Genomic DNA, 12,044 nt, shown 5'->3' with positions numbered 1-12,044 from the left:
GCTGCACCATGTTTGATCCAGATGTGTTCAGTTGTCTAGCATCTGGTTTATTATCGCCTGTTGTCTTTGTTCACATAAATTCTATTTTAATTCAATTTTAAAAACTCACACGGAAAGAAAAAGACAATTAGAAGAATTTTATTGATATAATTATTTTAAGACTTTGGCGCTCAGACCTCAGCAGGAAACATTAGCATTGAATTTTACTTTAATATGCATAAGCAGGTGTATGAGAACAGGGATGTTTCCCCCCAGGCCTGAAACTGGTGGTGGAGTGGAGATAGACCAAGTTGGTTCAGTCCATAGACGCTGGTTGGTGAGACCATCTGCTTGAGCTATATTGGTGAGATCCAGTTGACTGGGAGAGCTGATACTAGTGCTTCACTCAGGGACCCAGAAAGATACATGTCCAGCTTGGATAAACACAGGTTTGCATGCACTGTCCATGATGAGCAAGCATTAAGCGACAGTGGAGAGGAAAAACTCCCCTTTGGGAAGAAACCTCTGGCAGAACCAGGCTCAACATGGCGGTCTTCTGCCGGACCCATTGAGATGTGACAGGGAATGCAGTCAGAGTCCAGGAGGAATTACACTCTGATAGGGACGAGGTTGAAGGAGCACCATGGGAAAGCCAGATGGAGCTTGGCTACCATGGTGGAGAAGGGATGGAGGTGGGTTGAATCACGGTCATCTGAGTCCTAATCAGACATTGGGCAACCACTGCTTGAGCTTTGGCTGGGTAGCAGGCTGAGACGTGATTTGAAGACCTTTAAGATGAACTCTGGATGCTGATTGGGCTTCGTGGAGGTGTGGTTCAAAGCTGATTGGCTTACGTCGGAGGCGGATGAGCCTCTGATTGGATGAATGAAAGTAATTCATTTTCTTCAGTTGAATTTCCGTCTAGGCTTCATATAGTTTATTAATTCTTTTAAATCGCTGCCCTAATTGACAAATATCAAAGTTTCTATGGAATGAAAAGGAGCCAGAAATGTTGTTCAGCAGTTCATGCAGACTAGTTTGTAACAGCGTCACTTTTAACCCTCTCATTGCCGTTTATTCAGCAGACAGGACTTGCCTGAAGTTTGTTGCTTTGCCCTTTAAACAGTTATTGCTCAGTCAGAAACACAATTAATACTGAATAACTGTCAGATACTTAAAGTTGAAGAAGTCTTGGACAAAACGGCAGAAGGACACTCCCTGCACAGTTTGGATTCTACAGCCAAAGAAATAAATAGAGAAAAACTTCAGGTCACCTGAATATAACTTTGGTCATAAAGGAGCTGAAACACCAAGATGTTACTCCTACATAAAATCTCTTTCAGAGGAACATCTTGGTTCTGATTGAGCTCATCATGGTAAAATCTTCAATCAGATAAATCCATCTCTGCTGTTCTTCTGGAGAATGACCTGCAGGATGGTCCAAGAGAAGAGTTACAAGCTGCAAAAGAGAACTAAAAGGAAGTAAAACTTTCTGGAAATGAGTTTGTTTGTCCTTGATTTGAGCAGCTAAATCAGATTATCTGCCAATGGAATGAGAATTTTTATCCCTAAAAATAAAATAATTAGTATAGTGATATACTGAACCACTGGGAACTGACTGGTTCTGGTTTCTCTCTCAGGCTGACTGAACTCCAGAAAATGGAGAACAGAGCAGAACCTCCAGGATCCAGCTGTCCGTCTATCAGGAGTGACTGGTCCAAAGATAAACAACCAGACTTCAGTGAAGAACCTGGACCCTTAGACTCAGAGTAAGAACCCAGTTTCTAACTGATCCTTGTGATTCCACAGAGATATAAAACATAATATTTACTCACCTTCTGTTTATAAAGTGAAAGTAAATTAGTTTAGAACTTTAACTTAACTTAAAGCTCCATAATCATCAGCTTTTAGTCAATAAACCATTAATATTCACTGCAGAAACATTGGGCCTGGTTATACACACATATACAATGGTCTTAGTCACATTGGCTGTAGGGAGAATTGTTTCCATGTAAATGTGTAAATATGTTTAAAAGCATATTCATTAATTTGTTTAAAAATGGACCTTAGAGTTTTATAAACTCGTAAGTAAAGCATGAATCAGGAAGACCATTTATGTTAAGATCTAAAGGAAGGAGAAGGGGTGTGATTACTTTTGTTTTACTTCTTCAGACCAGGACCTGGACTGCTGGCAGCCAATCAGAGCAGCTGTGCTCCAGGTGAGACTGAACATCTCCAATCAGAACTTCCTTCTATCGTCTCTGTTGGACTAATTCCTCGTCTTTAGTTGGCATTTGGGAATCTAAGTGTTTAAAGTCTTTCTGGGATCGATTATTTGCCCTGAATCTCTGGATTTCCAGCTGCTGTAAATGTAACGTCTGTGTTCAACCCAACAACCTATTGGGTTTGCTTTGAAGTGGTTCTGTTTTCAGCCCTTTGTGCTAAATGCATTAAAATTGAACATCTCCTTAAAGCTGCAGCTCATTTTGATGGAAACAAAAAGGTGGAGAAAACAACCTGCTGCACTGCTGCTTTACAGAAAGAGGGAAGGAAAGTCTGAGAGAAAGAAACCTTTATTTCCTCTGACAATAGATCCCAGATTACAGCAGATATATTTGTAGAAACATGGAATATTTATATCTGCTGTTTACTTCTAAAGGGCCAAATCAGTCCCATGTCATTTCTAATCTGTAATTATTCTCTAAAAACATCCAATCCAGTCTGTGAGGGAGAAAAGCATCTGAAATGTGAACACTACCTGATCCAATGAGCTGTTTCTCTGGCAGATTAGAGCATTTCCTCCAGATTTCCTTCATTAAGGCTGAAAATGCTGCCAGAAACCATCTTCTGTCTCTGCCTCTTCTGTAGCTGCTGTGTTTGTGGGAGAAGGTCAGATAGAAGCAGAGAAATGAGGACAATGGTGACCTGATGCTAAAGAGTTCATGTTGCTGAAAGCTGCTGCATGTTTCTGTCAGCATTTCTTCATCTGATCTGCTTTGTGAATCAGATCCTGACAGTGAACAGATACTGGCCACAAAGCAGAGGCAGAACTCTGCTGTCTGACCATCTAACAAGGTTCTGCTTCTAAGGATGGATCCCATTGGTTAGCATCACATCATGTGAACTAAGAGACCTTCTAATGATGACACCTCCTGATGTTCCAGATGTTTCTGCTCCAACTTCGTCACTAAATCAGGTTTTTCCTTCAGTTGTCTCTTCTTCATTGTTCCAGCAGATGTTGGTCTGCAGGAGGTTCTAGAGGAACATAAGATCAGTCTGAGGAGGAGATGTGAACGTGTGACTGAAGGAAGTGATGAACCAGGAAGTAAAACCCTCCTCAACAGGATCTACACTGATCTCTACATCACAGAGGGACAGAGTGAAGAGGTTAATACCCAACATGAGGTGAAGCAGCTGGAGAGAGCTTCCAGGATCCAGAACCTCCATGACTCTCCAATCAGGTGCCACGACATCTTTAAAGCCTCACCTGACCAACATGGAGCCATCAGAGTGGTTCTGACCAACGGCGTCGCTGGTGTTGGAAAAACCTTCTCAGTGCAGAAGTTCACTCTGGACTGGGCCGAGGGCTTGGAGAACCAAGATGTCCGTGTGGTGGTTCTGCTGTCGTTCAGGGAGCTGAACCTGATCAGAGGTGAGCAGCACAGTCTTCTCACGCTGCTCCATGTTTTCCATCCAACCCTCCAGAAGCTCCCAGCAGAGCAGCTGGCTCACCACAAACTTCTCTTCATCTTTGACGGCCTGGATGAAAGCAGACTTTCTCTGGACTTCAAGCACAGTCAGCTGGTTTCTGACGTCACACAGAAGTCATCAGTTGACGTTCTGCTGACAAACCTCATCAAGGGGAACCTGCTTCCCTCGGCTCTGGTCTGGATCACCTCCAGACCTGCAGCGGCCAATCAGATCCCTCCTTCATGTGTTGCCAGGGTAACAGAGGTACGAGGCTTCACCGAGGCCCAGAAGGAGGAGTACTTCAGGAGGAGGTTCAGTGATGATGAGCTGTCCAGCAGAATCATCTCCCACATCAAGACCTCCAGGAGCCTCTACATCATGTGTGGAATCCCAGTCTTCTGCTGGATCACTGCTACGGTTCTGGAGAACATGTTGACCACAGAGCAGAGAGGAGAGCTGCCCAAGACCATGACTGACATGTACTCTCACTTCCTGCTGGTCCAGACCAGGAGGAAGAAGAACAAGTACCATGGAGGACATGGGAGGAGTGCACAGGAGCTGATGGAGGCTGACAGGGAAGTTCTCCTGAAGCTGGGGAGGCTGGCGTTGGAACATCTGAAGAAAGGAAACATCATGTTCTACCAAGAAGACCTGCAGCAGTGTGGTCTGGATGTCACAGAGGCCTCGGTGTACTCAGGAGTTTGTACAGAGATCTTCAAGAGAGAGAGTGTGATCTTCCAGAAAGCAGTCTACTGCTTTGTTCATCTGAGCATTCAGGAGTTTCTGGCTGCAGTCTACATGTTCCACTGCTTCACCAGCAGGAACACACAGGTGGTGAAGCACTTCCTGGGAGATAAATACAGTGAAACATCTCTGGATGAGTTCCTGAGGAGAATCATGGAGAAATCCCTCTCCAGTAAAAATGGCCACCTGGACCTGTTTGCTCGCTTCCTTCATGGCCTCTCTGTGGAGTCCAACCAGAGACTCTTAGGAGGCCTGCTGGGTCAGACACAGAACAGTCCAGGAACCATCCAGAGAGTCATCACCAACCTGAAGGAGATGAACACTGATAGAATCTCTCCTGACAGAAGCATCAACATCTTCCACTGTCTGATGGAGATGAAGGACCTCTCAGTTTATCAGGAGATCCAACAGTTCCTGAAATCAGAGAACAGATCAGAGAAGCTCTCAGAGATCCAGTGCTCAGCTCTGGCCTACATGCTGCAGATGTCAGAGGAGGTTCTGGATGAGTTGGACCTGGAGAAGTACAACACATCAGCAGCAGGACGACTGAGACTGGTTCCAGCTGTGAGGAACTGCAGAAAGGCTCGGTGAGTCCAGATGTCTTCACTGACTGATGCAGATTCAGCATTATTGTCGTCCGGTTTATTCTTTATTATTCAAGTCGGTTCTGGACATTTTTGGACCTTTAACTACTTCCTTCATACTTTTGTCATGGTTTAAATACATCGACTCTGGAATGAGCACAAATACAAAGGCAGAAATACAGTTTAAGGGGTTTTATTGAAAAAAATTATAAAAGAGCGGTGATGTCAGCTGGCTGGGTCTCTGGGTACGTGGGCTGAGGAAGGGAAGGAGAGAGGTGATCAGCAAGCCGGAGATGGTTTGAGAAATTATTGTTGTTGTGATGGTTGGCAGAGAAAAACTCACTGGGATGACGGTGAGGCTTGAGCTCGAGGGGTTGTTGTCCAGTGATGTTGATGGGAGGTGCAGAGCCGATAGGTTCTCTCCAGAGGTGGTGGTGTGAGGGTGGAAAGGCAAGTGAGCGCAGGAAGGAGGGCCTCCGTAGAGCGTGGGTCTGAGGTTTACTCTGGTGTCCAGAACGGGAACTTGGAGAGGTCTCAGAAGTGGTTTCCGGAGCTTGAACTGTGGAGACATGGTTTTTAGCTGGGTATCCAGGTTTCTAGGAGGAAGGAGCAAAACAGGATTAGACTTGGGTACGCACAAGGTATCAAAGCTTGAAACTGGGAACAAGGCTTGCGGTCTGTACTAACGCATGAGCATTAATGAACTGAACCCCCCCCCCTTCTTCTTCTTCTTCTTCTTTTGTTATTTATTGCCGGATGGCAACCAACTCAAGGTTCATTTACCGCCACCTACCAGACTGGAGTGTGGTCTTCAATGATCCCAGAGGGAAATTAATAATACATGCCTCAATGGTATGCTAGAATGCTCAAATTAACATCCATACACACATATACACACTCTAAATACGATTAAATAACCCAGTGTTTTTTAAAAATCTAATTAATAGAATTCTAACAAAAAATTCTATATAAATCTCTACCATTGTCGTTACTAGTGATGTTACGTGATGTGCCGAGGCTTCGAGGCGTGTGTCGAGTAATGGAGGGGAAGTTTCTGCAATGCGCGTATCGAGGCTTGCTTCATTTAGGGGAGGAGCCGAAAAAGATGACGTTCGAAGCCTCGCTGCCCGGCTGTACCACGTGACTGCTTCGGGAAGTGGTTCAGATTTTGGAGCGGGGTTTGACAGCTTTAGAAAAACCCCACAGGCTCCATTCAAAATGTGGGTTGTTGTAGGCGAGTTGCAATCAGTTGAGAGAGTGGATAGAGTTTTGATAGTTTGGATAGCAGAGTTTGGATAGTGGTTATTTTGTTTGAGACAGTTAGTTTGGTGTTTGGAGAGTTTAGGAGAGAGATAGATAGATAGGAGATCATGCTCTCAACTATCACGCATTGACCGTGTGACACACGCCTTTCACTGACTTCACACTGTCACACGCAACACATGGCATTTCACACGCAAACATGGCATTTTCCACGCATAAAAATCCCAACGCCCATCTGGGCAGCGGACGATAAAAACTCTGCCTTCTGCTGAGATGTTTCAGCTTCTTTCACAGCTTGTGGCCATCAGTAATTCCTGCTGCAGTTCATGTTAACAGAGCAGCAGGAAGAGCGATCAGAGTTATGAATAATTTTAGTCTTAACCAGCGGTGAAAGTGAGCCGGTAAGGTCCTGTACTACGTACGCAGGAGGGGAGGGGGGCGGGGGAAGAGAGCTGCTGGCAGATATTGCCTTCATTCAGAACCAGTGATGGCTGCACTCTGGATCATAAAACAGTTCTGCTCACCAGATGCAGTTTAAAACTCTACTTCTGCTTGTAAGTTGTTTTTATTAATTCTGCATTTTTTAACTACATGCACCGTATTTCTGTGCCTCAGCGCTTGCCCCTCTCCCCCCTCCTTTCCCTCGAACACAGGGGCTTTTATCACCGTTCACCATTCAAAACGTGAATCACTACGTTTAATGTCCTCACACCCTTAGCAAAGTGTGCCAGTTAAAAAATTAAAGTCACTAGGAGAGTTATGGCTGTGTTTCATGATCTTTTGTTTTAAACAAAACAGAACCGTGGCGCTTCGGTGAGCTGCTGCTTTGCGCTTTAATTCAGGTGCGCAAAATTACGTTACTTGTAATTTGGGTGCGCACTTTTAAGAGTCATTTTAAAGAACTTGTAACATCAGGAGGTTGATCTCAGACCGGTCAGCTCCTATGATCACTGTATAGGAGCCCTTTACAGTTTTTATTTATGCATTTCTCCCCTGTTTATCCCTCGCACGCAGCGCACCATCGGGTAAAATCCTCCCACCTCACCGCCCAGAGCGCACTGAGGAGAGCAATAGAGATTTGTCTGGTCGACTGAGATGAGAAACCTGTTGCTGTGAAAGGTGATATAGGTTATAAACTGTTACTGTCTAGAATTGCATTGAGCTGAAAAGAGAGGAGACATCAGCAGCTGGATCGTGCGTAAAGACGCAGCGGGAACCTCTGTGTGTTTCTGTGTTGCTGCTGAGGGGAAAATGTGGGACCGTATAGTACTGGGCTAATCATTGATCACTACCCCAATCTGTACATACTTGCACTTATTTATTTATGCACCCCGACATCATCTGTGCCATGTGAGCATGTCTTTTCAAAGGCTGGAGAAGTAGTGTCAAAAAAGAGAAATCATATGAAACCAAAAACTGTGGAGAAATTTTTGTTTCTTAATAGAAATGCATGAAATCACCCAAGTTACACAAGCATTGGCGTATTCACTACCCCCTCCCTAGTTCCACAAGCACTTTCACTGTCCTCTGCCTGATTAAGCCCATGCCATTTTTCTAGAGTCACAGAAAAACATTATTACACACCATGCCATATCACGTCACTACTATTTTGGGAATAATTACACACAGAGAATACATTCAAACAATGTTTTATTATACACATGTGTATACAAAATTTATGTCGACAAATTATTTCGTCCTACACCTTTTGTGAAGTCATTCCCAAGAGTCATAATGGACAAAAAAATCAATGCATCACACGTGTTAAGATACAGCTAGCTGTGATTATACACCTGGCCAGTAGGTGGTTCCGTATGCACATGAAGCTCCAAGAAATGAACCCTTTCTCGAACCAATTGGCTCAAGTGGTTCAATGCCTCATGAGGCTTCATCTCACCATCACTAGTCGTTACGATCCCACTGCTCCTGCCAAGCCTTAAGCCGGGCGTACACTGTACGAGTTTTTCCCCTTTTCGGGCCGATTCTTCAGTCGTGCGAGCATTTTTTGAATCGGGCCAAATTTCAGCTTGATCGTAGAGGGGGGGAGGAGGGGGAACTGGCTTCTCACGACTACCTCCCGCTCAGGAATCGGACGATCGTGAAAATCAAACATGTTTGAAATTCAGTCGGCTGTCGTGAGGTTTTCGTGAGCGCATCCTGCTGTTCAAGCAGAGCTACGAGGGGGCGCCCTCCCCTCCTCTCCGTCCCCGCCAGCGGAGGGAGGGAAGCGGGCGTCCCTGAAGCAACCTCCGGCCGGTGTTAGGGAGGGCGAGCCGTCCGGTCCGCGCAACGCGCTGGCCGCCTGTTTCGGCACTCCTCCGCGGTCCGCAACGCGCTGGCCGCCTGTTTCGGCACTCCTCCGCGGTCCGCAACGCGCTGGCCGCCTGTTTCGGCACTCCTCCGCGGTCCGCAACGCGCTGGCCGCCTGTTTCGGCACTCCTCCGCGGTCCGCAACGCGCTGGCCGCCTGTTTCTGCACTCCTCCGCTTGCTGGGGGGGGGGGGCAGGCGACCTGCCGTGCTGCGCGGCCGCCGGTGCGTCTCGTCCCTCCTCTCTCCCCTCCGTTCCCCCGACGCCCGGTGCCTCCTGCGTGCCTCGCCAGAGCTGGGCTCGAACCCCTGCTCTGGGTCCCTGTCACCCACCGTCGCTCGCCTGCCTCTGTCCCCACAGCGAGCGGTCCCAGAGGGGACACGATGTACAGTGTGAGCAGTCCGGTCTCGTCCGAGCGTCGCGCCGCACAGATCGTGAGCGGTGAACTTTTTAAACCCCGCGGTTCCGTCGCACAGTTTGAGATATATATAAGTACCACGACTGAAAAACTCGTACAGTGTACGCCCGGCTTTACTGATTCTATTTTGAATAATAGATTTACCCTCACCTTTGCTTAAAGGAATATTTAAGTTAAAAACATCTAATTTCAGGGCCTGTTAAGCTAATATATATTGACCCCCTCTTCTTCTTCTTCTTCTTTTTGTTTAATGGCAGATTGCAACCTTATCTTTTAGGTGCATACCGCCACCTACTGTACCGGAGTATGTAGCATGGGCCATATCAATTTGATGATTATTTATATCTATATCCATATTTCTATATTTATATACATTTATATCCATATTTCTACACATCTATATCTATTCTTCTATATACCTATATATCTCTATCCATATTCCCATATCCATATTTCTATATATCTATATATCCATATATATCTATATATTTATCTATCTATACATATACATATATACATACAAAATATACATACATCCATATATACATATACCTTTAAATCTTATAATATAATCCTGTATTCTTAAGATATTTAATAACAGTTTTCTGCATTTCCTTTATCCCCTCTCCTGTTGTTCCTATTAATCCTTTCAAATTCCATTCCCTTCCAATTTGTCTTGTCTTTTGTTTTAATTCTATCCTTTCTTTATCATATTTCCTACAATATAATAAAATATGTTCTACATTTTCTATTACTTTACATTCTATACATTCATCTGTTTCACTTTTCTTTAATAAAAATAATGTTTTATTTAACCCAGTATGATCAAATCTTAATCTAGTTAACATAGTCTCCTCTCTTCGATTTTTCCTTGTCACACCCTTGGCATTAATAGATTTCTGTATCATATAATAATTTCTTCCACTTTTATCCATTTTCCATCTATCCTGCCATTTTTCCTTAATTTCTTTTTTAATTATTGCCTTAGCTTCTCCTTTCCCATACGGTATATTTATAATATTATTTGTTCTAATTGATTTTTTAGCTATTTGGTCTGCTCTTTCATTTCCATTTATTCCTACATGGGCTGGAACCCAACAAAACTTTATATTTATATACATTTTTTGTATTCTGAACAAACTTTGATGTATTTCTAATAATAAATCTTCTCTTTCTGATTTCATATTTTGTATACTGTAAAGTGCTGCCAAAGAATCAACACAACAAACTACTCTATCAGGTTTTACTTCCTCTATCCATTGTAATCCTATAATTATTGCCATCATTTCTGCTGTATATACTGACATCTGATCAGGTAATCTCCTACCGATGCTTACATTCATCATTGGAATATATATTCCTATACCTACTTTTCCTTTATCATCTTTAGATCCATCTGTATATATATCTAAATAGCTATAATATTTAGTTCTTATATAATGATTTGCCATTTGACCTCTCCTTCTGTTTACCCACTCTTTTTTTAATTCCATTATATAAAAATCTACCTCAACATTTGGAAATAACCAAATAGGGATATTACTTATAGGTCTAGGTGAGTTAAACCATATATTTCTTATTTTATATTCTTCTGATTTATCTTTTATTATCCATCCAAAACCTTTACCTTTAAAAGAATTATATTCCCAACACTCTTTTATAACACTTTTTGCTATATTTTCATTTCCACATCCATATAACCGACACCAGTATGTAAGCATGAGCTGATCTTTTCTTAAATCTAAAGGCACTTCTCCTAACTCTACCTGCATTGCTTTAGTTGGTGTTGATCTTATTGCACCAGTAGAAATTCTCATTGCTTTATTAATTACTCTTTCTATTTCATTAAATTTGTTTTAGCTGCTGCTCCATATATATAACACCCATAGTCTATTGTTGATCTCATTAAAGCCCTATAAATATGCACCAATGATTGTTTACTTGCTCCCCAATCTTTTCCTGCTACTGCTCTCATGAGATTTATGATTTTCTTACATTTCGTCTCTATTTTTTCTATATGTGTTCTCCATGTTCCTTTTTGATCTAGCCATATACCCAGATATTTAAAATTACTTACTGTCTCCATTTTGTGACCATATAATTCCAAATTCTGTTCATTTATCTTTTTCTTTTTTGTACATATCATATTACAACATTTACTTGTCGAAAGCTTAAAGCCCCATCTATATGACCATTTTTCAATTTCTCCTATTGCCTCCTTGATTCTATTTCTTACTATTTTGGATTCTCTTCCTCTTGTCCATATGGCCCCATCATCCGCATATAAAGCTGATCCAATCCTTCTATCTAGTTTCATAAAAATATCATTAATCATTATATTAAATAATACTGGACTAATAACACTTCCTTGCGGAATTCCATTATTTATTTCAAATTGTTCTGAAATTTCAGCTCCTACTTTAACTATGATTCTTCTTTCTGTTAGAAAATTTAGAACCCAATTATAAAATCTACCCCTAATTCCTATCATATTTAATTTAATTAATAATCCTTCCCGCCACATTGAATCATAAGCCTTTTCTATATCTAAGAACACAATATTCATTATTTCTTTCATTTTAAATGCTTTTTCCATCTCATTACTTACTTTCACCACAGCATCCATTGACCCCCTCTTCCTGGCTCCAGCTCCTTAAGAAGGTTGGCAATTAACTCCGATGAGGAGCACCTGCCCGTCCAACAATGCAGAGAAGGAGAGAGAGCGAAAACCCGGCCTGCACCTCGGCCTGGACTATGACAACTTTGGACTATTTCAACCATTCAGATTTCTAAATCTTTAGCTCATTCAGGTCAGCTCTGCTGCAGCTTTTGGTATTTAGAGATTTTGATCTTTTAGAAAGACACAATCATCCAGAGACACATTTTAAACTTTAAACAGCTCTTCACTCATTGGGCTGTTACCCATAATTCACCTCTTTAGAAAATCACTCTTTAGGTCAGGGCTATTGAACTGATGGTCTGTGGGCCACTTCTGGTCCGCTGGTGATGGTAATCTGGCCCCTAAATGACTTCTATGTAAAAACTAAATAAATCAGA

General features: G+C 42.7%; 1 protein-coding gene across 3 annotated transcripts in view; it reads left to right on the top strand.

The window, feature by feature from the left end:
* The window catches only part of LOC118562406 (NACHT, LRR and PYD domains-containing protein 12-like), a 629,435-nt gene that overhangs the window by 598,639 nt on the left and 18,752 nt on the right, over positions 1-12,044 (top strand). The gene's annotated exons all lie outside the window — the stretch shown is intronic.

Source organism: Fundulus heteroclitus, unplaced genomic scaffold (assembly GCF_011125445.2).
Source record: "Fundulus heteroclitus isolate FHET01 unplaced genomic scaffold, MU-UCD_Fhet_4.1 scaffold_91, whole genome shotgun sequence".
Taxonomy (NCBI): domain Eukaryota; kingdom Metazoa; phylum Chordata; class Actinopteri; order Cyprinodontiformes; family Fundulidae; genus Fundulus; species Fundulus heteroclitus.
The sequence above is the reverse complement of the archived record's forward strand: the minus strand, read 5'-3'. Positions and strand labels throughout refer to the sequence as shown.